The sequence below is a fragment of the Schistocerca gregaria genome, chromosome 11 (assembly GCF_023897955.1).
Source record: "Schistocerca gregaria isolate iqSchGreg1 chromosome 11, iqSchGreg1.2, whole genome shotgun sequence".
Classification (NCBI taxonomy): Eukaryota; Metazoa; Arthropoda; class Insecta; order Orthoptera; family Acrididae; genus Schistocerca; species Schistocerca gregaria.
The window spans coordinates 65,192,452-65,215,298 of NC_064930.1; the positions used below are offsets into that span (position 1 = coordinate 65,192,452).

A 22,847-nucleotide genomic window follows, 5' to 3' on the forward strand; every position below is an offset into this window, starting at 1 on the left:
GGTAGCACATCTGCTGAGACATGAGGAAATGACTTCCATGGTACTAGAGGGAGCTGTAGAGGGCAAAAACTGTAGAGGAAGACAGAGATTAGAATACATCCATCAAATAATTGAGGACGTAGGTTGCAAGTGCTGCTCTGAGATGAAGAGGTTAGCACAGGGGAGGAATTCGTGTCGGGCCGCATCAAACCAGTCAGTAGATTGATGACAAAAAAAAGGTGTGATAAAGGGTAAGTTGACCTTTGGAATAGTTTTGTTCACACAACCTTACAAACTCAATACATTCTATGTATCTCTCATCCGTATCTGTTTCTGTTGCGTTCCTTCCAGGCTGTCTGCTAAACTTGTCCTGTTATTTATACGTCTTTCTGTGAGCAGTGAATTTTTTTCAGCAGGTTTAATTTTCTTGTCTATTACTACCAAACATTACTATTGTAACATATATGCAGCCAACATGTAACGCAGCTACAGCCAATATCGCGTGTGTTGGTCTGTGAAAGTGGACTCCATAAGCAAGCTGAGGTATCAGTAATCGGAATCTAACCTGCATAACACTGTGTGCGTGTTGTGTGAGTGTCAGTTCCACTGCCATTTAAGCCCTCAACAGATCGTTACACGAAACGTCTCGATACGCTATCTGACTTCGTATTTGAATATAAAATACTAGAGGAACTAGAGCCAACCGTGTTACTAAAGGAGGCCGAAATGCACGCGTCTGAGCTCACGCAGGCTGGCGTGAGGTCTGGAACATGACAAGGGAGTTAGAGTTGAGAAAAACGGACGTAGCTGGTGGAATACTTAACTTTAATCCATTAATGGAGAACGTCGCTCTTTATGGTACATGATTCATAATACCAATAGTACGGATACTGGCGCCTTGCTAGGTCGTAGTAAATGACGTAGCTGAAGGCTGTGCTAAACTATCGTCTCGGCAAATGAGAGCGTATGTAGTCAGTGAACCATCGCTAGCAAAGTCGGCTGTGCAACTGGGGCGAGTGCTAGGAAGTCTCTCTAGACCTGCCGTGTGGAGGAGCTCGGTCTGCAGTCACTGATAGTGGCGACACGCGGGTCCGACGTATACTAACGGACCGCGGCCGATTTAAAGACTACCACCTAGCAAGTGTGGTGTCTGGCGGTGACACCACACCTTTAGCAATGAGAACCTAAGCTATCCGACTGCGTTTTCGAACAAGAATTTACAAGTGATACTGGATTGACTTGTGCAACAGAATTTACTGCACTAGAGTACATGACATGTTGTGGCGTGCCAGTATATCTGTTTTCGCTCTAAGACTGACCTTTTTCCATGCAGCACTGAAGCTTATTGTTAGTGTACTAAGAATGAATTTAATAAAAACGAATTTGCCTGCGTCCTGTTAACTACTAAATAACTTTTGAGAACGGATTTCATCAATTACGTCCATTTGAAACTTCAAAATCATCATGAAAAAGTATTAATAATGATAACGACAATGACATATGTGTCAATAATGGTCGAGTGCCAGATTAACAGATTATTTCAGTTTCTAAGTTGCATTAACATTTAGTAACCACAGCGTATTATTATTATTTGGAGGAAAGGAGGCTTTTTTCACTGGCAAGCAAAACATGGGATTATTGGAAACTCGAGCTAACAATCACGAGTCTAGCGCTGGAATTGCTTTTGCGCTTTGCTTGCGAATTTTACCTTCAATTACATCTTCGAGCGTAGTAGAGCCATCTAAATCCCTCCTGGCGATATAAATGAAATCAGGCCTTGAGTGTGGTAAGACCTACCATTAGCGACGTGAGGGCAGCGTGACACGTCTTCTGTCTCCGAGCTCTACACCGACACTACTGTTATTTTACTCTCGCAGACAGACCTCGTCTCACAGCAATGCTCAGAATCGCGCTCCAATGTTTAGCACTCAGGTTGTTACTACCAATATCTGAGCGCGTACACGATGCAGAGAATAGCGTTAAGTTGCATATATTGTTTTATGTAATGAAGGGTTCTGACACACCCCTTACAGTGTTGGATGTATTAGATACACATAACAGAAGGGTTGTGGTTGTTGTTGTTGTCTTGAGTCCTGAGACTGGTTTGATGCAGCTCTCCATGCTACTCTATCCTATCTAAGCTCCTTCATCTACCAGTACCTGCTGCAACCTACATCCTTCTGAATCTGCTTAGTGTACTCATCTCTTGGTCTCCCTCTACGATTTTTACCCTCCACGCTGCCCTCCAATGCTAAATTTGTGATCCCTTGATGCCTCAGAACATGTCCTACCAACCGATCCCTTCTTCTAGTCAAGTTGTGCCACAAACTTTTCTTCTCCCCAATCCTATTCAATACCTCCTCATTAGTTACGTGATCTACCCATCTAATCCTCAGCATTCTTCTGCAGCACCACATTTCGAAAGCTTCTATTCTCTTCTTGTCCAAACTAGTTATCGTCCATGTTTCACTTCCATACATGGCTACACTCCAAACAAATACTTTCAGAAACGACTTCCTGATACATAAATCTGTATTCAATGTTAACAAATTTCTCTTCTTCAGAAACGCTTTCCTTGCCATTGCCAGTCTACATTTTATATCCTCTCTACTTCGACCATCATCAGTTATTTTACTTCCTAAATAGCAAAACTCCTTTACTACTTTAAGTGTCTCATTCCCTAATCCAATTCCCTCAGCATCACCCGATTTAATTTGACTACATTCCATTATCCTCGTTTTGCTTTTATTGATGTTCATCTTATATCCTCTTTTCAAGACACTGTCCATTCCGTTCAACTGCTCTTCCAAGTCCTTTGCCGTCTCTGACAGAATTACAATGTCATCGGCGAACCTCAAAGTTTTTACTTCTTCTCCATGAATTTTAATACCTGCTCCAAATTTTTCTTTTGTTTCCTTTACTGCTTGCTCAATATACAGATTGAATAACATTGGGGAGAGGCTACAACCCTGTCACACTTTCCCAACCACTGCTTCCCTTTCACGCCCCTGGACTCTAATAACTGCCATCTGGATTCTGTACAAATTGTAAATAGCCTTTCGCTCCCTGTATTTTACCCTGCCACCTTCAGAATTTGAAAGAGAGTATTCAGTCAACATTGTCAAAAGCTTTCTCTAAGTCTATAAATGCTAGAAACGTAGGTTTGCCTTTTCCTAATCTTTCTGCTAAGATAAGTCGTAAGGTCAGTATTGCCTCACGTGTTCCAACATTTCCACGGAATCCAAACTGAGGTCCGCATCTACCAGTTTTTCCATTCGTCTGTAAAGAATTCGCGTTAGTATTTTGCAGCTGTGACGTATTAAACTGATAGTTTGGTAATTTTCACATCTGTCAACATCTGCTTTCTTAGGGATTGGAATTATTATATTCTTCTTGAAGTCTGAGGGTATTTCGCCTGTCTCATACATCTTGCTCACCAGATGGTAGAGTTTTATCAGGACTGGCTCTCCCAAAGCCGTCAGTAGTTCTAATGGAATGTTGTCTACTCCGGGGGCCTTGTTTCGACTCAGGTCTTTCAGTGCTCTGTCAAACTCTTCACGTAGTATCATATCTCCCATTTCATCTACATTGCCTTCCATTTCCATAATCTTGTCCTCAAGTACATCGCCCTTGTATAGACCCTCTATATACTCCTTCCACCTTTCTGCCTTCCCTTCTTTGCTTAGAACTGCGTTGCCATCTGAGCTCTTGATATTCATACACGTGGTTCTCTTCTATCCAAAGGTCTCTTTAATTTTCCTGTAGGCAGATAAGCTTCTACATCCTTACATTTGTCCTCTAGCCATCCCTGCTCAGGGTAGCCATCAATAATACGTTCGCCTTGTTTTTTTTTTTTTACAACAGACTGCCAACGCTGCAGTAACTTTTCGATTTTACGAATGTAGATATTGCGTGGTTTTGAGGCGAATAACTCGTCGAGTCGTGATCGGAGACCATTTTCATCCAGAAAGGAAGTCTCTCGAAGGTTGTTGCACAGAGGGCAGAAGGTAAAAATCTGAGGGCACAGGATCAGTTGAGTAAGGTGGGTGCGGACTGACATTCCAACCCAACTCCTGTCTCTTCATGCAATCTTCCAGGTCGTCATTCTTGCACTGCGACTGCGAGACGTCTTAGTTGCTAACAATAAATGTTAACAGTGACGGCTATACCGCGGGGAAGTAATTCGTAGTATACCAGGCCGCCGCTGTTTCGAAGGGTGCATCTTTTATGGATGCAGGCAGGTCTTTTATGGGGAGTTGCTGCTTTATTCGGGCTCGACCATTTCCTTTTTTTTCCCTTGTGTTAGAAAAAAAACCACCATTTCTCGTGACGAGTAACGAAACAGCAGGGGAATGGTGGGTGTTGTTCGCGAACCAATTTATGACGAGCACGTAGACACGCACATGGGACTAACCATCGATTTTTCTGATTTTGTATGCGGTACCCATATACCCGACTGCTGGACCTTCGCCACTGCATGCAAATTTGTCACGATAAAGGAAAGATCACAGTCTCCATCAGGTTAGCCGCGAGCGCTAATGAGCTCAAAATGGTTCAAATGGCGCTGTGGGACTTAACTGCTGAGGTCATCAGTCCCTTAGAACTTAGGACAAATTAAACCTATCTAAGGACATCACACACATCCATGGCCGAGGCAGGATTCGAACCTGCGACCGCAGCGGTCGCGCGCTTCCAGACTGTAGCGCCTAGAACCGCTGGGCCACACCGGCCGCGAATGAGCTGCTTCCTGGACTCGGGTAGGCGCGCCAGCCCCGGGTCGAATCCGCCCGGCGGGTTAACGGCGGGGGCCGGTCTGCCGGCCGGCCTTGGCTGTGGTTTTTAGGCGGTTTTCCACATCCCGCTACGTGAATACCGGGCTGGCCTCCCAGTTCCGCCTCAGGTACACAACTCGCAGACATTTGAAAAACGTTCACACTATTCCATGGACTACCCTAGACACGGACCGTTGCGGAACACTAATTCTGTACCAGGGGGTATGGGGTGGCGGCAGGAACGGCATCCGGTCACCCCTTAAATTAACCTTGCCAAATACGATTAACCATGCCGACCCTGCGTCATTGCGGGAGAACGGCCCAAGCGAAAGAAAGAAAGGAAGGATCACAGTTCATCACACCTGCCACTTCTCGAGTACACCGGTGTCGATCATTGTTGGTTAATACGTTTGAACGATCTGCATCGAACCTCGAAGTCTTCGTGAATGTGGAGTGTCACTAATGTCAAAACGATCCTCCTTGAAACGAAAAGACCATTTTCTTGCCGTGCTCTGTCCAATGGGATTTTCCCCATAAACGGTTTCAGTCTGTTGAACTCCGTGCAGAACAGCATGTCTGAAATGTTTCGATTTCTCGACATGGCACTCCATTTTCTGGCGTCCACAGGTCCACTCACTATCTGCAGATGATAAAAGTCACGATATGCAAACTGAAATAGTAACAGTGAACTGATGATGATGAGATCCGATACTCTGAGGAGCACAGGGGATGATGCACCGCACTGCTGTACTAGGCAAGGACCTAGTGGAGGTGCTTTGCCATTGCCTTCCTCCCACCGTAATGGGGATGAATGACGATGACGCAACAACACCCAGTTATCTCTAGGTAGGAAACATCCCTGACCCCGCCGGGAATCGAACGCGGGGCCCCGTGCGCGGGAAGCGAGAACGCTACCGCAAGACCACAGTGAACTACAAATGAAAAATGACACTTTGTAATTAAACCAGTACCAATCGTAATACCAAAGTGCAAAACAACCTAATATACATTCAACAGTAGGAGTTAACGACTGCACTCCTTATCTTACCCCCTCTTTATTCCGAGCGTTACGTTCTTGATCTTCCAGTCTTGTGTCTCGCTGAATTTTATTTTACTTTCTTCTTTTAATGGACTAAGCTGTTGAGGTCATCGGACCCTAGACTTACACACTACTTAAACTAACTTACGCTAAGAACAACACACACCGCGATGTCGCCAAACACGGATGTCACCATCGTGATGCTGTAACCAGAACGTGGATTCATCTGAAGAAACGACGTTTTGCCGTTCGTGCACCCAGGTTTGTCGTCGAGTACTCCATCGCAGGCGCTCCTGTCTGTGATGCAGTGTCAAGTGTAACCGCAGCCACGGTCTCCGAGCTGATACTCCGTGCTGCTGCAAACGTCGTCGAACTGTTCGTGCAGATGGTTGTTGTCTCGCAAACGTCCCCATCTGTTCACTCAGGGATCGAGACGTGGCTGCACGATCCGTTACAGCCATGCGGATAAGATGCCTGTCATCTCGACTGCTAGTGATATGAGGCCGTTGGGATCCAGCACGGCGTACCGTATTACCCTCCTGAACCCACTGATTCCATATTATGCTAACAGTCATTGGATCTCGACCAACACAAGCAGCAATGTCGCTATACGATAAACCGCAATCGCGATAAGGTACAAACCGACCTTTATCGAATTCGGAAACGTGACGGTACGCATTTCTCCTCCTTACACGAGGCATCACAACAACGTTTCACTAGGCAACGCCGGTTAACTAATGTTTGTGTATGAGAAATCGGTTGGAAACATTCCTCATGTCAGCACGTTGTAGGTGTCGCCACCGGCGCCAACCTTGTGTGAATGCGCTGAAAAGCTAATCATTTGCATATCACAGCATCTTCTTTCTGTCTGTAGCACGTCATCTTCGTGGTGTAGCAATTTTAAAGGCCAGTAGTGTACTATTCCACGTTCTGATAATTCTCGTCGGGTGGCCATAATCACGTCCGAAGCGTTTTCACATGGATCACCTGTCAGTGACAGCTCCGCCAACGCACTGCTGCTGTATAACTTGTACACGCGACACTACCGTGATCTGTATGTGTGGATATCGCTATCCCGTGACTGTTTTAGAATGTCTCTGATGCAGAGCCACTGTGAGCTGTGACGAAGCGCCGGTGGTGGGGGGAGAGGTGGGGGGGGGGGGGGCGTTGTCGTCGGTGGGCGTGAGTTATGAGGTCGGAGCGCAGTGTTTGGGTTGCAGAGGTGTGCCTTACAAGTCATTAGCGGGGCTTCGGCTATATATGGAAACCGACCGGCTGGAGCAATTAAAGCCCCCGAACGGCCGGCGCGTGTAGCCGGCAGGGAGTGTAGGAGGGTGTTAGTGTAGTGCCAGCGCTCGGCCCTTCGGGGTCAGTCTCATTAAACACCCACCAGGTCCTGACGTATTGTTCACCTACGTCACAAAACCGGTGACCCGGTTTTAGTGACGGGTGAAATGCAACCGAGGATATGGTAGTGGTGAAGTGCCAGGTTCCAAAATGCACCCTGTCCGAAATTACAGCAACAAATCGAAATTTTGCACGGTTGCGTTTACTTTAGCACAAAACAGTGGAAGCAGGATGTAACCTCCCAACAGTAAAATAAAATAAATATATCATTCGCATTGAGTGTACCTCCCAACAGAACTGTTCTGAAACCTCTCAACAGTAAAAAATATAACTATAACATTGACATTTAGCGTAACCTCCCAATAAATATAAATTCCGTAACCTACCAATAATACAATGTGACTAACCTCTCAATAAAATTGTCGCTCACTTATAACCTTTTAATAATGACTGCGAATTTAAACTGGTGAATTTTGGGAGGTCAGCAGCGCTGCGTCATGGCCCTGAAAGACCAATCTGAATAAATTGAAAATTCTTACCTCAATAAGGTCGCCGGATAACGGGTATATATCTGCTCTTATATTAAATGTTTCTGGCACAGCCCAGTGCAATGCTGGCTGATAGATTTGTTGTGTATAAAAACAACAACTGATTTTTCTTTACAATAATCAGGATGACCATGGATTGGAGAGATTAGTAAGTTCTTTAAATTGAGATGAATGATTGTCAAAAGTTAATTTTTATAAAAAAAGATTATTATTATTAAGAGATTTTTTTTGAAATTTACATGGGACTTGATATAACAATATTACATATGCGCGAGGCTGCTTCTACGTTATATTATATCGCTCAGGCTCCGCCACAACCGTCCCAGACAACTTCATACACACCTGCTGCTACACAGTTCCCTCTGCGTACAACACTGCTCTTTGGTCTGAGATTTCTCTTATAGCTTACATATTGCAGGCAGCGCGTGAGCAATCCATCGAAATTACATCTGCTCGAGTGCGCTAGCAACAAATTCCTTAATCATGGACCTCTTACAAGGTGATACTAGAGTAGAAACAACGTAAAGAGTACATAATGTAAACAACAGTTACAAAAAAGTGGTTCAAATGGCTCTAAGCGCTATAGGACTTAACATTTGAGGTCATCAGTCCCCAAGACATAGAACTACTTAAACCTAACTAACCTAAGGACATCACGCACATCCTTGCCCGAGGCAGGATTCGAACCTGCGACCGTAGCAGTTCTTTTTTTTTTTCAACTTGACAGGTTTGCACACACATTTCGACAGCTGATTAATGTGCTCAGTATGGGGTGTGACCACCTGTGGCAGCAATACAGGCCCGAGACGACGGTACGTGCTGTCAATGGGGTCATAAATCTCATGTTGATATAATAACGCCCATTCTTCTTGCAGAGCTGCTCGCAAGTCTAGGGGAGTGATTGCTAGATGCTTAAGTGATGCAATACGTCTCCCCAGTGCATCCCAGACATGCGCTATGAGATTCAAATCGGGAGAGCGTCCACGACACGCCATTTCTGCAATGTCTTCCGTTTGCAAGAAAACATCAACCATTTGCGCTCCATGTGATCGAGCATTATCGTCCATCAATACGGAGTCTCGCTTCACAGCGCCTCAAAACAAATGAGATCTCAAGATCTTGTCACGATGTCTGACAAGGTTTAACACCTTGCTGATTCACCCGTACAATATCGTGGAGAAGTCTTAGAGTGGTCAACATAATCCCTGTCCACACCTTTAAGGATTCTCCTCTATGTCACTCTCTTTTCACAATCGTTCAGATCTTATGTTAATTTTTCCCTGAGACATTTAAGCCTCTAATTTATCTACGATGACGTTGGGAGCTGAAGAACGGAATTAAAATTTGTGCTGCGGCCGAACTATTTGCAACAGTTAACGCAGAACAGGGAATCAGCGATCATAAAGCGGTTACTGCATCGATGATTTCAGCCGTAAATAGAAATATTAAAAAAGATAGGAAGATTTTTCTGTTTAGCAAAAGTGACAAAAAGCAGATTACAGAGTACCTCACGGCTCAACACAAAAGTTCTGTCTCAAGTACAGATAGTGTTTAGGTTCAAATGGCTCTGAGCACTATGGGACTCAACTGCTGTGGTCATTAGTCCCCTAGAACTAAGAACTACTTAAACCTAACTAACCTAAGGACATCACACACATCCATGCCCGAGGCAGGATTCGAACCTGCGACCGGAGCAGTCGCACGGTTCCGGACTGCGCGCCTAGAACCGCGAGACCACCGCGGCCGGCGATAGTGTTTAGGATCTGTGGACAAAGTTCAAAACCCTCGTACAATATGCGTTAGATGAGTATGTGCCAAGCAAGACCGTAAGAGATGGTATAACAACCAAGTTAGAAAACTGCTGCGGAAGCAAAGGGAACTTCACAGCAAACATAAACATAGCCAAAGCCTTGCAGACAAACAAAAATTACGCGAAGCGAAATGTAGTGTGAGGAGGGCTATGCGAGAGGCTTTCAATGAATTCGAAAGTAAAGTTCTGTGTACTGACTTGGCAGAAAATCCTAAGAAATTTTGCTCTTATGTCAAAGCGATAGGTGGATCAAAACAAAATGTCTAGACACTCTGTGACCAAAATGGTACTGAAACATAGGTTGACAGACTAAAGGCCGAAATACTAAACGTTTTTTTCCAAAGGTGTTTCACAGAGGAAGACTGCACTGTAATTCCTTTGTAGATTGTCGCACAGATGACAAAATGGTAGATATCGAAATAGACGACAGAGAGATAAAGAAACAATTAAAATCGCTCAAAAGAGGAAAGGCCGATGGACCTGATGGGATACCAGTTCGATTTTACACAGAGTACGCGAAGGAACTTGCCCCCCTTCTTGCAGCGGTGTACCGTAGGTCTCTAAAAGAGCGTAGCGTTCCAAAGGATTGGAAAAGGGCACAGGTCATCCCCGTTTTCAAGAATGGACGTCGAACAGATGTGCAGAACTATAGACCTATATCTCTAACGTCGATCAGTTGTAGAATTTTGGAACACGTATTATGTTCGAGTAAAACGACTTTTCTGAAGACTATAAATCTACTCTGTAGGAATCAGCATGGGTTTCCAAAAAGACGGTCGTGCTAAACCCATCTCGCGCTATTCGTTCACGAGACTCAGAGGGCCTTAGACACGGGTTCACAGGTAGATGCCGTGTTTCTTGACTTCTGCAAGGCGTTTGACACAGTTCCCCACAGTCGTTTAACGAACAAAGTAAGAGCATATGGACTATCAGACCAATTGTGTGATTGGACTGAAGGGTTTCTAGATAACAGAACGCAGCATGTCATTCTCAATGGAGAGGTCTTCCAGTGAGAGTGATTTCAGGTGTGCCGCAGGGGAGTGTCATAGGACCGTTGCTATTCACAATATACATAAATGACCTGGTGGATGACATCGGAAGTTCACTGAGGCTTTTTGCAGATGATGCTGTGGTGTATCGAGAGGTTGCAACAATGAAAAATTGTACTGAAATGCAGGAGGGTCTGCAGAGAATTGGCGCATGGTGCAGGGAATGGCAATTGAATCTCAATGTAGACAAGTATAATGTGCTGCGAATACACAGAAAGAAAGATCCTTTGTCATTTAACTACAATATAGCAGGTCAGCAACTGGAAGCAGTTAATTCCATAAATTATCTGGGAGTACGCATTAGGAGTGATTTAAAATGAAATGACTGTATAAAAAACAGATCCCAGGCTGAGATTCATTGGAAGAATCGTAAGAAAAAGCAATCCGAAAACAAAGGAAGTAGGTTACAGTACGCTTGTTCGCTCACTGCTCGAATACTTCTCAGCAGTGTGGGATCCGTACCAGATAGGGTTGGTCGAAGAGATAGAGAAGATCCAACGGAGAGCAGCGCGCTTCGTTACAGGATCATTTAGTAATCGCGAAAGCGTTACGGAGATGAGAGAGAAACTCCAGTGGAAGACTCTGCAGGAGAGATGTAGATGTAGAAACGGAAAGACGCCATCTTGTCCCTCTCTGATCGCATCTCTTCATGATCTTGTTGCTCGCCTCTTGTCTTGTCTCGCGCCCGTGGCTCTGTATGCTATTCATGTAAGCTGAATTACCGTTAAATAATAATAATTATCAGTGTTGAATTTTAAAAATTAGTTCACACTTTGAAGCGGAAACCTTTTGCTCTCCTTGCTATTTACGTAAACGAGGCCAATGCTTTGCACAGGTGGAAGCTCGTGTGGTATTTTAATTTAATTCCCAAAAGTAGGTTGAAACTACACTCCTGGAAATGGAAAAAAGAACACATTGACACCGGTGTGTCAGACCCACCATACTTGCTCCGGACACTGCGAGAGGGCTGTACAAGCAATGATCACACGCACGGCACAGCGGACACACCAGGAACCGCGGTGTTGGCCGTCGAATGGCGCTAGCTGCGCAGCACTTGTGCACCGCCGCCGTCAGTGTCAGCCAGTTTGCCGTGGCATACGGAGCTCCATCGCAGTCTTTAACACTGGTAGCATGCCGCGACAGCGTGGACGTGAACTGTATGTGCAGTTGACGGACTTTGAGCGAGGGCGTATAGTGGGCATGCGGGAGGCCGGGTGGACGTACCGCCGAATTGCTCAACACGTGGGGCGTGAGGTCTCCACAGTACATCGATGTTGTCGCCAGTGGTCGGCGGAAGGTGCACGTGCCCGTCGACCTGGGACCGGACCCCAGCGACGCACGGATGCACGCCAAGACCGTAGGATAATACGCAGTGCCGTAGGGGACCGCACCGCCACTTCCCAGCAAATTAGGGACACTGTTGCTCCTGGGGTATCGGCGAGGATCATTCGCAACCGTCTCCATGAAGCTGGGCTACGGTCCCGCACACCGTTAGGACGTCTTCCGCTCACGCCCCAACATCGTGCAGCCCGCCTCCAGTGGTGTCGCGACAGGCGTGAATGGAGGGACGAATGGAGACGTGTCGTCTTCAGCGATGAGAGTCGCTTCTGCCTCGGTGCCAATTATGGTCGTAAGCGTGTTTGGCGCCGTGCAGGTGAGCGCCACAATCAGGACTGCATATGACCGAGGCACACAGGGCCAACACCCGGCATCATGGTGTGGGGAGTGATCTCCTACACTGGCCGTACACCTCTGGTGATCGTCGAGGGGACACTGAATAGTGCACGGTACATCCAAACCGTCATCGAACCCATCGTTCTACCATTCCTAGACCGGCAAGGGAACTTGCTGTTCCAACAGGACAATGCACGTCCGCATGTATCCCGTGCCACCCAACGTGCTCTAGAAGGTGTAAGTCAACTACCCTGGCCAGCAAGATCTCCGGATCTGTCCCCCATTGAGCATGTTTGGGACTGGATGAAGCGTCGTCTCACGCGGTCTGCACGTCCAGCACGAACGCTGGTCCAACTGAGGCGCCATGTGGAAATGGCATGGCAAGCCGTTCCACAGGACTACATCCAGCATCTCTACGATCGTCTCCATGGGAGAATAGCAGCCTGCATTGCTGCGAAAGGTGGTTATACACTGTACTAGTGCCGACATTGTGCATGCTCTGTTGCCTGTGTCTATGTGCCTGTGGTTCTGTCAGTGTGATCATGTGATGTATCTGACCCCAGGAATGTGTCAATAAAGTTTCCCCTTCCTGGGACAATGAATTCACGGTGTTCTTATTTCAATTTCCAGGAGTGTATATGCCCCTACCTATTATTAAACGATAAACCCAATTCAATTATTCGCCTCTTTTAGATGATCACAACCCCAGGATAGAAGCAAAACTTTGGACCCCAGTCCATCGTAGTTAAAAATATCTTAGCTGATGCATAAGTTTAGTCTGGTCATTCTAATATAATTGGTGAATGTGTAATAATGGATGCAATTTGTTAAAAAATGGTCATTGATGTAAGTGTACATTAAGGTATGGAGCGATACCTAAGAAGCTAAGAATATCTTTGCCTTGTTATCATGTTTATCTATGTATTATCATCTTTGGGAATCAGTAATGAAAGAAACCTGTACACTCTATCTGTATGAATGATTATAGCACATGTAAAAATCGGAAGTAAATCGTGAAGGAACTTTTCGAGATTTTTGGAAACTACGTTACACAACGACTTGCCTTCTTATAGTGACATAGATAAAAAATAATTTTTGCAATTACAAACTTACAGTGCGCTGATAATCCGACAGAAATATCAGTAACTGCTGTAGGTATTTTGATTTGGTGTTCAGTAATAGGTTGTGCAACCATATTAATAATAAATTGTGAAACAAGACGAAAAACAGCGTTTGTTTGGTTAATTAACAATGTTTCACCAAGAACCCACAGTTGATTCAATTAAAAGAAAATAGTTTTAATATATATACTGTTCTTTAGGCCGTGTTACCAGTAGCTTGTTGTACACAATAAGCAGTTTTGTACGTTCTCATAGATGAAATAATTCAAAGTCCTACACTTTGCATCAGAGCTGCAATTTTCTGTCTTCTTTCAAGTTCTCTTCTAAGAATTTCTCTCTCTGTTACAGGCTTCCCTTCATTATCGCCATAGTTATAGAAATCCTGTGGATTATATCAGTCCTTCTCCTGTAGATTTTTCGCAACATTATGCAGTAGAAAGTATAAAACAAAATTGGAACAGTTTTGATAAGGGAACTCTACGCACGAAGTGCAATGCGGGAAACCGCCTCTTCAGCTGACCAAAACACTGCTCTATCACGATCCTGTTTTTTTTTTTTTTAATCCTGTTGAAAGATTTGTGACTTTTCGCTTTTGGATGGTGAGAGGAGGTGATCAGCCAGAGCTCTAGGCCATGGCCTTCATCACCCAAAACAGTCTTTTTGAATTCAGTTAGCGCTTCCCCAGCATTTGAATTTCTCCATATTCGATTGTCATGTTCTGGCTTGGACCAGCTAAGCTCGGCCATAGTGTAATACACGCAGCGAGCACATTTATACTACCTTAACCATTTCTATTCATGCATTCGTCGCCATACTGCATAGGTTCGGAATACTGCGTGCAAGATTTCCATTTTTCTAGCTACTCATTTTTTGCCACAATCACATGACATGGTAACGACGAAAGTTTGATCCCCAAGTCAGCTTTTTCTATTGTTGTTGTTGTTGTTGTTGTTGTGGTCTTCAGTCCTGAGACTGGTGTGACGCAGCTCTCCATCCTACTCTATCCTGTGCAAGCTTCTTCGTCTCCCAGTACCTACTGCAGCCTACATCCTTCTGAATCTGCTTAGTGTATTCATCTCTTGGTCTCCCTCTCAGATTTTTACCCTTCACTCTGTCCTCTAATCCTAAATTTGTGATCCCTTGATGCCTCATAACATGTCCTACCAACCGATCCCTTCTTCTAGTCAAGTTGTGCCACAAACTACTCTTCTCCCCAATTCTATTCAACACCTTCTCATTAGTTATGTGATCTACCCATCTAATCTTCAGCATTTTTTTGTAGCACCACATTTCGATAGCTTCTATTCTCGTCTTGTCCAAACTATTTATCGTCCATGTTTAACTTCCCTACATGGCTACACTCCATACAAATAGTTTCAAAAAAGATTTCCTGGCACATCTATACTCGATGTTAACAAATTTCTCTTCAGAAGAAACGATTTCCTTGCCTTTGCCATTCTACATTTTATATTCTCTGTACTTCGACCATCATCAGTTATTTTGCTCCCCACATAAAAAACTCCTTTACTACCTTTAGTGCCTCACTTCCTAATCTAATTCCCCTCAGCATCGCCCGTCTTAATTCGACTACATTCCATTATCCTTGTTTTACTTTTGTTGATGTTCATCTTATATCCTCCTTTCAAGACACTGTCCATTCCATTCAGGTGCTCTTCCAAGTCCTTAGCTGTCTCTGACAGAATTTCAATGTTATCGGCGAACCCCAAAGTTTTTATCTCTTCTCCATAGATTTTAATACCTACTCCGAATTTTTTTTTTTTCCTTTACTGCTTGCTCAATACACAGATCGAATAGCATCGGGGTACAACCCAGTCTCACTCCCAACTTTTTCTATTATCTTCTTACAACTTCAACTCACTGTGCTTTGATGAATCCCCATTTCTACTGTTACGACGTACTGGGTTCCTAGACCGCTTGCATACCGAATCACAACCTTTCTCCTCTGTTCTTACGATAGCGCTCTACCTCTTCATTCTTACGTGTGAGGCAAAAAAGGTTCACCATCCATTTCGCTTTTTTTTCGTTGAAACGATGTAGAGTCTTAAAATTCTCTCCAAGTGGACGTGGATGTGGTCTGTATCGTTTTTCAAGGCGTTCACATTCTGATGGTTCAAATGACTCTAAGCAATATGGAAATTAATATCTGAGGTCATCAGTCCTCTAGACTTAGAACTACTTAAACCTAACTAACCTAAGGACAATCACACACATCCATGCCCGAGGCAGGATTCGAACCTGACACCGTAGCAGCAGCGCGGTTCCGGACTGAAGCGCCTACAACCGCTCGGCCACAGCGGCCGGCCACATTCTGTTAGTTACGACGTATCTCCAACCAGCAAATGTGACTTCTACTGCCCAGCCTTTACATTTTATAAGCCTCTGCTTCCCAGAACGAAATAAGAGCTTCTGTTTGTCCACACAATTTATCAAATGCAGAAGCTAAAACTCAAGGCAAATGAAAAGCTTTTTCCTCGTGGGAACGAGCTACAGCCCTCGCTTCAGATTTTTATTTATAAATTCCGAAGTTTCAGCTCCGAAATTGCAAGGAAAAGCTTTTGCTTCACTTCTTTCGTACAGCCCAATGAGAGCGATTTCCAACAAACTTTAAACGTAATTTCAAAGCTCATCCCAACTTCTTCTCACCTACAGTCCCGAGAAAATAATGAAATGCAAACTGTTTGTCGCTTTCTAAATATTCGTTGTTCATATGGTAAAACTTGAGCAGGAAAGCTAGGTATATATATAAAAAAATGGAGTGGTAACGAAATTGTAAGTAATTATAACAACGTCTAGTAATGCTTCATAGAACGGGTATTACAAAATGGAAGGTTGAGTTGTTACTGGAATAGATCTCGTATTTATTTTTTTTCACGCGAGGGGTTCTCTTTTTTCCGTGTCGCTGGCGCAAGCTAAGGGAGTGGCTTACTCAGTTGTTTCGTAGCGCGGCGGAAGGAACAAAGAGTTCAGAAGGAGGCCAGAGAGAGAGAGAGAGAGAGAGAGAGAGAGAGAGAGAGCAGCAGGCTGAGGTGGCAGAAGTAACTGAGCAAAGAGCGTGTGCCTCGCAGACTGTCCCTTCCGCGGGGACAGGTTCAAGGGGCGTGGAGAGAGGCGGCAGCTGCTCTCGGCAGATTATCTTTCGCCTTTCTCGTCGCGTTTCGCCGCTGCGTTTTCCAGCCAAGACGGCCCTTAATGGAATTAAGAGCCGGAACCGGGTACGGCCCGTTTCGCGAACATCGACCCGCGCTCGGCAGCCGGCGTCGACGGCGATAGATCGATCGCCGCGCTTATCGAGTATTAGCCCGGTGACCGAGTAACGCCGGATGTGGGCCGCTACTAGCCGTCTCGCAGACATCGGCTCCCGACGCTCTTAAATTACATCGCGGCGAGACTTCAGAGGGAGCAGGAAACAGCTACACAGCGAGGAAGGAACTTTTCTTGTAGAAACTGAGGGGAAAAAAAGGTAGGAAGAGGCTGCTGCAGCAAGAATACGAGATGGCTTGTAGCTTCAAAGATACGTCTTAACCAAAGAACTCAAAAGAAAAAAACCCGGACAAGTCCGAAAAGAGCTTGAACTCCAGCATTTCTGTACAAACTTAATTATGTTGATTGATATTTGATCCATCCCAGGAATTAAGAATCCTGACGATTTTTACCTGTTATCGATACAGATACTGGCAAGATATCGGTCGCGGGAATCCCAAGACTTCCAGCGATCTCTTAATTTTAAGCTTAAAATTTTTGAGCCGTTTTGCATTCACTGTTGCAGTTGTTCACTTATTTTTTTTTTCTAAATTTACATGCTATGCTAATTGGTAATTGAAAAAGTGTTGATTTCATTTTCTGTCGTCCCTGTTCCAATTACTGCGACGACCACTGTGGCCGAGCTGTTATATGCGCTTGTAACGTTGTTACCAAAATTGTCAAAAAGTTCTCTCCCAATTTACTTCACATTCCTACATCATACCATAATAAACATCCAGAGATATAGGCTACCCATTTCTTTAATATATTTGGTATATCAATACATGTAGACTGTATAAAAATGAAAGGTTTTCAGCATAAAATCTCGAAAAGTTATTGACCGATTTATTTACAAGATATATGGTTACACGCATTATTTTATCTATACAAAAACAAGTCTTGCTTAAAGTTGTTACCAAAAGTCTCGGAAAGTTCCCGACCGATTTGCTTCAAATTTTTACACAATTCTCCATTAAACGTTCTGATAGACACAGGTCACATTTCTTTAATATATGCTATACGAAGTATATATCTGTAACATAAACTATATAAAGGGCGAAAATTCTTAGGAAAAAGCTCAGTAAGTAGTTGACTGATGTACTTCAAATTATTACACAGTACTCTAATAAATATTCAGACCGGCATCGACTGCATATTGTTTCTAAACAACAATTTACATGTTTTTCCTTAAAATTGTCTGCAAGACACACGTAAGGTGATAAAAAAGGGGAATATAAAACGAATTAAAGGGAGAAAATGGATGTAAAAAAATAGACTGACATGGAGACGGTCATGGAGGACAGTTAAAGAAAGGCACCAAAAGGTAAAAAGCACAGTTGGCGATTCTTCAAAAGTTAGAGAAGACACTGAATGGACATGCACAGATAAAAAGTCGGCCACAGTAGTAAAAACACTCCAGAAAAACACACTTATAACCCACTCGGAGCACACATGACAGAGAATAAAACTGCCAGGTGGGACCTGCCGAGGGAAAGGGCAGAGAGGATGGAAAAGGAGGGGAGAGCTGGGGGTAGCTGGGGAAGCGGCGGGATGAAGAGAGGAGGGGCATCAGTGGGTTCACGAAGAGGCAGGAGACACGTGGGGTGGGAGATGAAGAGGGAAGACAGGGCAGGAGGGAGTGCAGAGACACTGGAAGGAGGCACAAGAGAGGGAGGGGGAGTAGGAGGGGGAAGCCGCTCAGGAGGAGGGAGGGGGAGGAGAGGGGGTCAGACTTGGTAGGAAGGGTAGATGTCAGGGCGAAGCTCGTCATCCGGGAGGAGTAGAGAGTGGAAGGTGCATCGGGAAAGGAGATGCAGGGTGTGGGGGTGGAGATAGGGTGGGACACAATGGTAAAGGCTCAGCAACTGGTTGGGGGGTAGAGAGGAAGGGAAACACCCGGGGGTGAGGGGGATCGAGGTGGCAGACAATATAGAGTGTGCAGGTGTGTTCGAGGAAAAGGAGAAGGTGGGGGACGAGGTCGTAGAGGATGCGCGTGGAGGATGGAAGGCGGATGTGGAAGGCGAGGCGTTCGAGGATTTGGAGGGCTTTATAGAACTGAGAAGGGGTGGAAATCCAAGCTACGCTGGCATAACAGAAGATGGGGCAGATAAAGGATTTGTAGGTGTGAAGGATGGTGGAAGGATGCAGACCCCACGCCCGGCCGGACGGGAGTTTCCTTTCTGTTGGACCATTGTGTTGGATGGTAAGGAGTTGGGGAGACCAGGTGAGGTGGCGGTCGAGGGTGAGGCCAAGGTATTTGAGGGTAGGAGTGAGGTGGATAGGACGGCCATAAATGGTGAGGTAGAAATTGTGGAGGTGGAAGGAGCGAGTGGTGTGGCCTGTGATGATCGCCTGGGTCTTGGAGGAATTGACACGGAGGAACCACTGGTTGCACCAAGCGGTGAATTGGTCAAGGTGGGTTTGTAGGATTTGTTGGGACCGATGAAGGGTAGAATAAAGGGCTGGGAAGGCGGTGTCATCAGCGAACTGGAGAAGATCTCTGGCGAGCTCATAGCGCCCCTTAAATGCCCGTGAGCAGGCAACCTGCAACCTTTCCCAGCGCCCCTTAAATGCCCGTGAGCAGGCAACCTGCAACCTTTCCCCTTTCCCACCAGAGGGAGAATCCAAAGCTGCGAGTGCCACAGCGGCTTCACCGCCAGAAACGGAGAGCGACTGCTTTATGCTACGCGCTGCGGTGCGCTCTTCAAAACAGCAGCAAATTTTACTACGGCTCAGGAACCACTGTAGGATCGCTTTGTTGTTTGTCTCTGTGTCTGTTAGGACCCCTTTTTCTCAGGTGGAGGTATCACATTGAAAACTCTCCGCCTAAACTAAAAATCATCTCCGCCTTGCAGCACACTGTGACCTGACGAAACTCGGTTTGCTGAGTGCGTGCGCAGTCCAGTTGCGTGCTGGCCGCAACAGCGCGGTTACGTCAGCTGACGCTATCGCCGGCTGCTCTAGCGTGGCTTGTGGCAGTCCGTTTTCCCGTACAGAGCTCAAACTACGCGTCCTGAAGGAAACTTACCTGCCGACACGGGCTTGTCTGCTGCGGTAATTACCGGAAACACGCCGCAAGGCGTCAACACCGCAGAATAAATATCTTGCACAGGCGCCGTGATATGCTAACAAGTTGTGACATGCAACCCTGATCTCACACTCTGTGGCTCGGCTTCCGGACATACCACACACACAGCACGTACACTGATCTGGCAACGCTAATAGCCGGTATGTCCACATTTGGCACAGATGAAAGCAGCGACATGTCCTGACGCGAAAGAAATGACACCTTCGTTGGTCACTGGAGGGAGGTGGCACCACATCTGCACACACAAGTCACCTACATTTACATCTACATCCATACTCCGTAAGCCGCCTGACGGTGTGTGGCGGAGGGTACCTTGAGTACCTCTATCGCTCCTTCCTTCTATTCCAGTCTCGTATTGTTCGTGGAAAGAAGGATTGTCGGTATGTCTCTGTGTGGGCTCTCATCTCTCTCATTTTATCCTCACGGTCTCTTCGCGAGATATACGTAGCAGGGAGCAATATACTGCTTGACTCCTCGGTGCAGGTGTGTCCTCGAAACTTCTACAAAAGCCCGCACGGAGCTACTGAGCGTCTCTCCTGCAGAGTCTTCCACTGGAGTTCATCTATCTTCTCCGTAACGCATTTGCGATTACTAAACGATCCTGTAACGAAGCGCGCTGCTCTCCGTTGGATCTTCTCTAACTCTTCTATCAACCCTATCTGGTACGGATCCCACACTGGTGAGCAGTATTCAAGCAATGGGCGAACAAGCGTACTGTAGCCTACTTCCTTTGTTTTCGGATTGCATTTTCTTAGGATTCTTCCAGTGAATCTCAGTCTGACATCTGCTTTATCGACGATCAACTTTATATGGTCATTCCATTTTAAATCACTCCTAATGCCTACTCCCAGATAATTTATGGAATTAACTGCTTCCAGTTGCTGACCTGCTATATTGTAGCTAATGATAAGGGATCTTTCTTTCTACGTATTCGCAGCACATTACACTTGTCTAAACTGAGATTCAATTGCCATTCCCTGCGCCAGCCGGTGTGGCCGAGCGGTTCTAGGCGCTTCAGTCTGGAACCGCGTGACCGCTAACGTCGCAGTTTTGAATCCTACCTCGGGCATGGATGCGTGTGACGTCCTTAGGTTAGATACGTTTAAGTAGCTCTAAGTTCTAGGGGACTGAAGACCACAGATGTTAAGTTCCATAGTGCTCAGAGCCAAGCCATTCCGTGCACCATGCGTCAATTCGCTGCAGATCCTCCTGCATTTCAGTACAATTTTCCATTGTTACAACCTCTCGATATCCCACAGCATCATCCGCAAAAAGCCTCAGTGAACTTCCGATGTCATCCACAAGGTCATTTGTGTATATTGTGAATAGCAACGGTCCTACGCCACTCTCCTGCGACACACCTGAAATCACTTTCACTTCGGAAGACTTGTCTCTATTGAGAATGACATGCTGCGTTCTGTTATCTAGGAACTCTTCAATCCAATCACACAACTGGTCTGATAGTCCATATGCTCTTACTTTGTTCGTTAAACGACTGTGGGGAACTGTATCGAAAGCCTTGCGGAAGTCAAGAAACACGGCATCTACCTGTGAACCCGTGTCTATGGCCCTCTGCGTCTCGTGGACGAATAGCGCGAGCTGGGTTTCACACGACCGTCTTTTTCGAAACCCATGCTGATTCCTACAGAGTAGATTTCTAGTGTCCAGAAAAGTCATTATACTCGAACACGTGTCCCATTACCCATACATTCCGGTGAGAGGGCCGATGTGCTTTGGAGCCACATTCAATCGCATCCTACATGTGTTCGATCGTGTTCAGATCTGACGAGTTTGTGGGGGGGGGGGGGGGCAGGACGTCAATTCGAATTCGCCACTGTGTTCCTCCAACCGCTCCGTCACACTGCGGCCTAGTGAGATGACGCGTTGTCTTGCTGAAAAATACCACTGTCGTCGGGAAACATTATCGTCATGAAAGGGGGTGCGTGGTCTGCAAGCAGTGTACGATACATTGCAAACATAGCCGTCCGCTACAGCCTATGGGCCAGCATGACAGAGTTTTAAAATAAAAAACGTCGTTGTTTTATTTGTTTGGTGTCTGAGCACCCGAAAAATATAACTATTTCCAAACACGCTTCGGAAACCTCAGCTGAACCAACCGACCGCCGTGTCATCCTCGGCTGATAGTCTTTACTGCATCTACGTCTACGACATTACTCTGCTATTCACAATAAAGTGCCTGGCAGAGGGTTCAATGAACCACCAAGCTGTCTCTCTACCGTTCCACTCTCGAACTGCGCGCGGGATAAAACGAGCACTTAAATTTTTCTCTGAGAGACCTGATTTCTCTTATTTTATCTTGATCATCATTTCTCCATATGTACGAGGGTGCCAACAGAATGTTTCCGCAATCGGAGGAGAAAACTGGTCATTTAAATGTCATGAGAAGATCCCGTCGTAACGAAAAACCCCTTTGTTTTAATGATTGCCACTCCAATCACGTACCACGTCTGTGACACAATCTCCCCAATTTCACGATAATGCAAAACCAGCTGCCCTTCTTTGTACTTTTTCGATGTCATCCGTCAGTCCCACCTGATGCGGATCCCACAGTCCAAAAAATGGTTCAAATGGCTCTGAGCACTATGGGACTTAACAGCTGTGGTCATCAGTCCTGTAGAACTTAGAACTATTTAAACCTAACTAACCTAAGGACATCACACACATCCATGCCAGAGGCAGGATTCGAACCTGCGACCGTAGCAGTCGCACGGTTCCGGACTGAGCGCCTAGAACCGCGAGACCACCGCGGCCGTCTCCCACACTCCACTAATACTCCAGGATAGGGCGAACAAGCGTGGTGTAAGCAGAATCTTGAGTAGATTTGTTGCATCTTTCAAGTGTTGTGCCAGTGAATCGCAGTGTTTCGTTTGCTCTACCCACAACATTATCTATGTGATCGTGCCAATTTAGGCTTCTTGTAATAGTAATCCCTAAGTATTCAGTGAATTTATAGCCTTCGGGTTTGTGTGACTTATGGCGTAATAGAATTTTAGTGGATTTCTTTTAGTACTCATGTGAATAACTTCATACTTTTCTTTAAAATGGTTCAAATGGCTCTGAACACTATGGGACTTTTTTTTTTATTCAGGTTCAATTGCCACTTTTCGCACCATACAGATATTTTATCTAAATCATTTT

General features: G+C 45.5%; 1 protein-coding gene across 1 annotated transcript in view; it reads left to right on the forward strand.

Moving 5' to 3' along the window:
* LOC126295469 (pleckstrin homology domain-containing family G member 5) overlaps window positions 1-22,847 on the forward strand; it is a 1,663,439-nt gene that overhangs the window by 1,009,032 nt on the left and 631,560 nt on the right. The gene's annotated exons all lie outside the window — the stretch shown is intronic.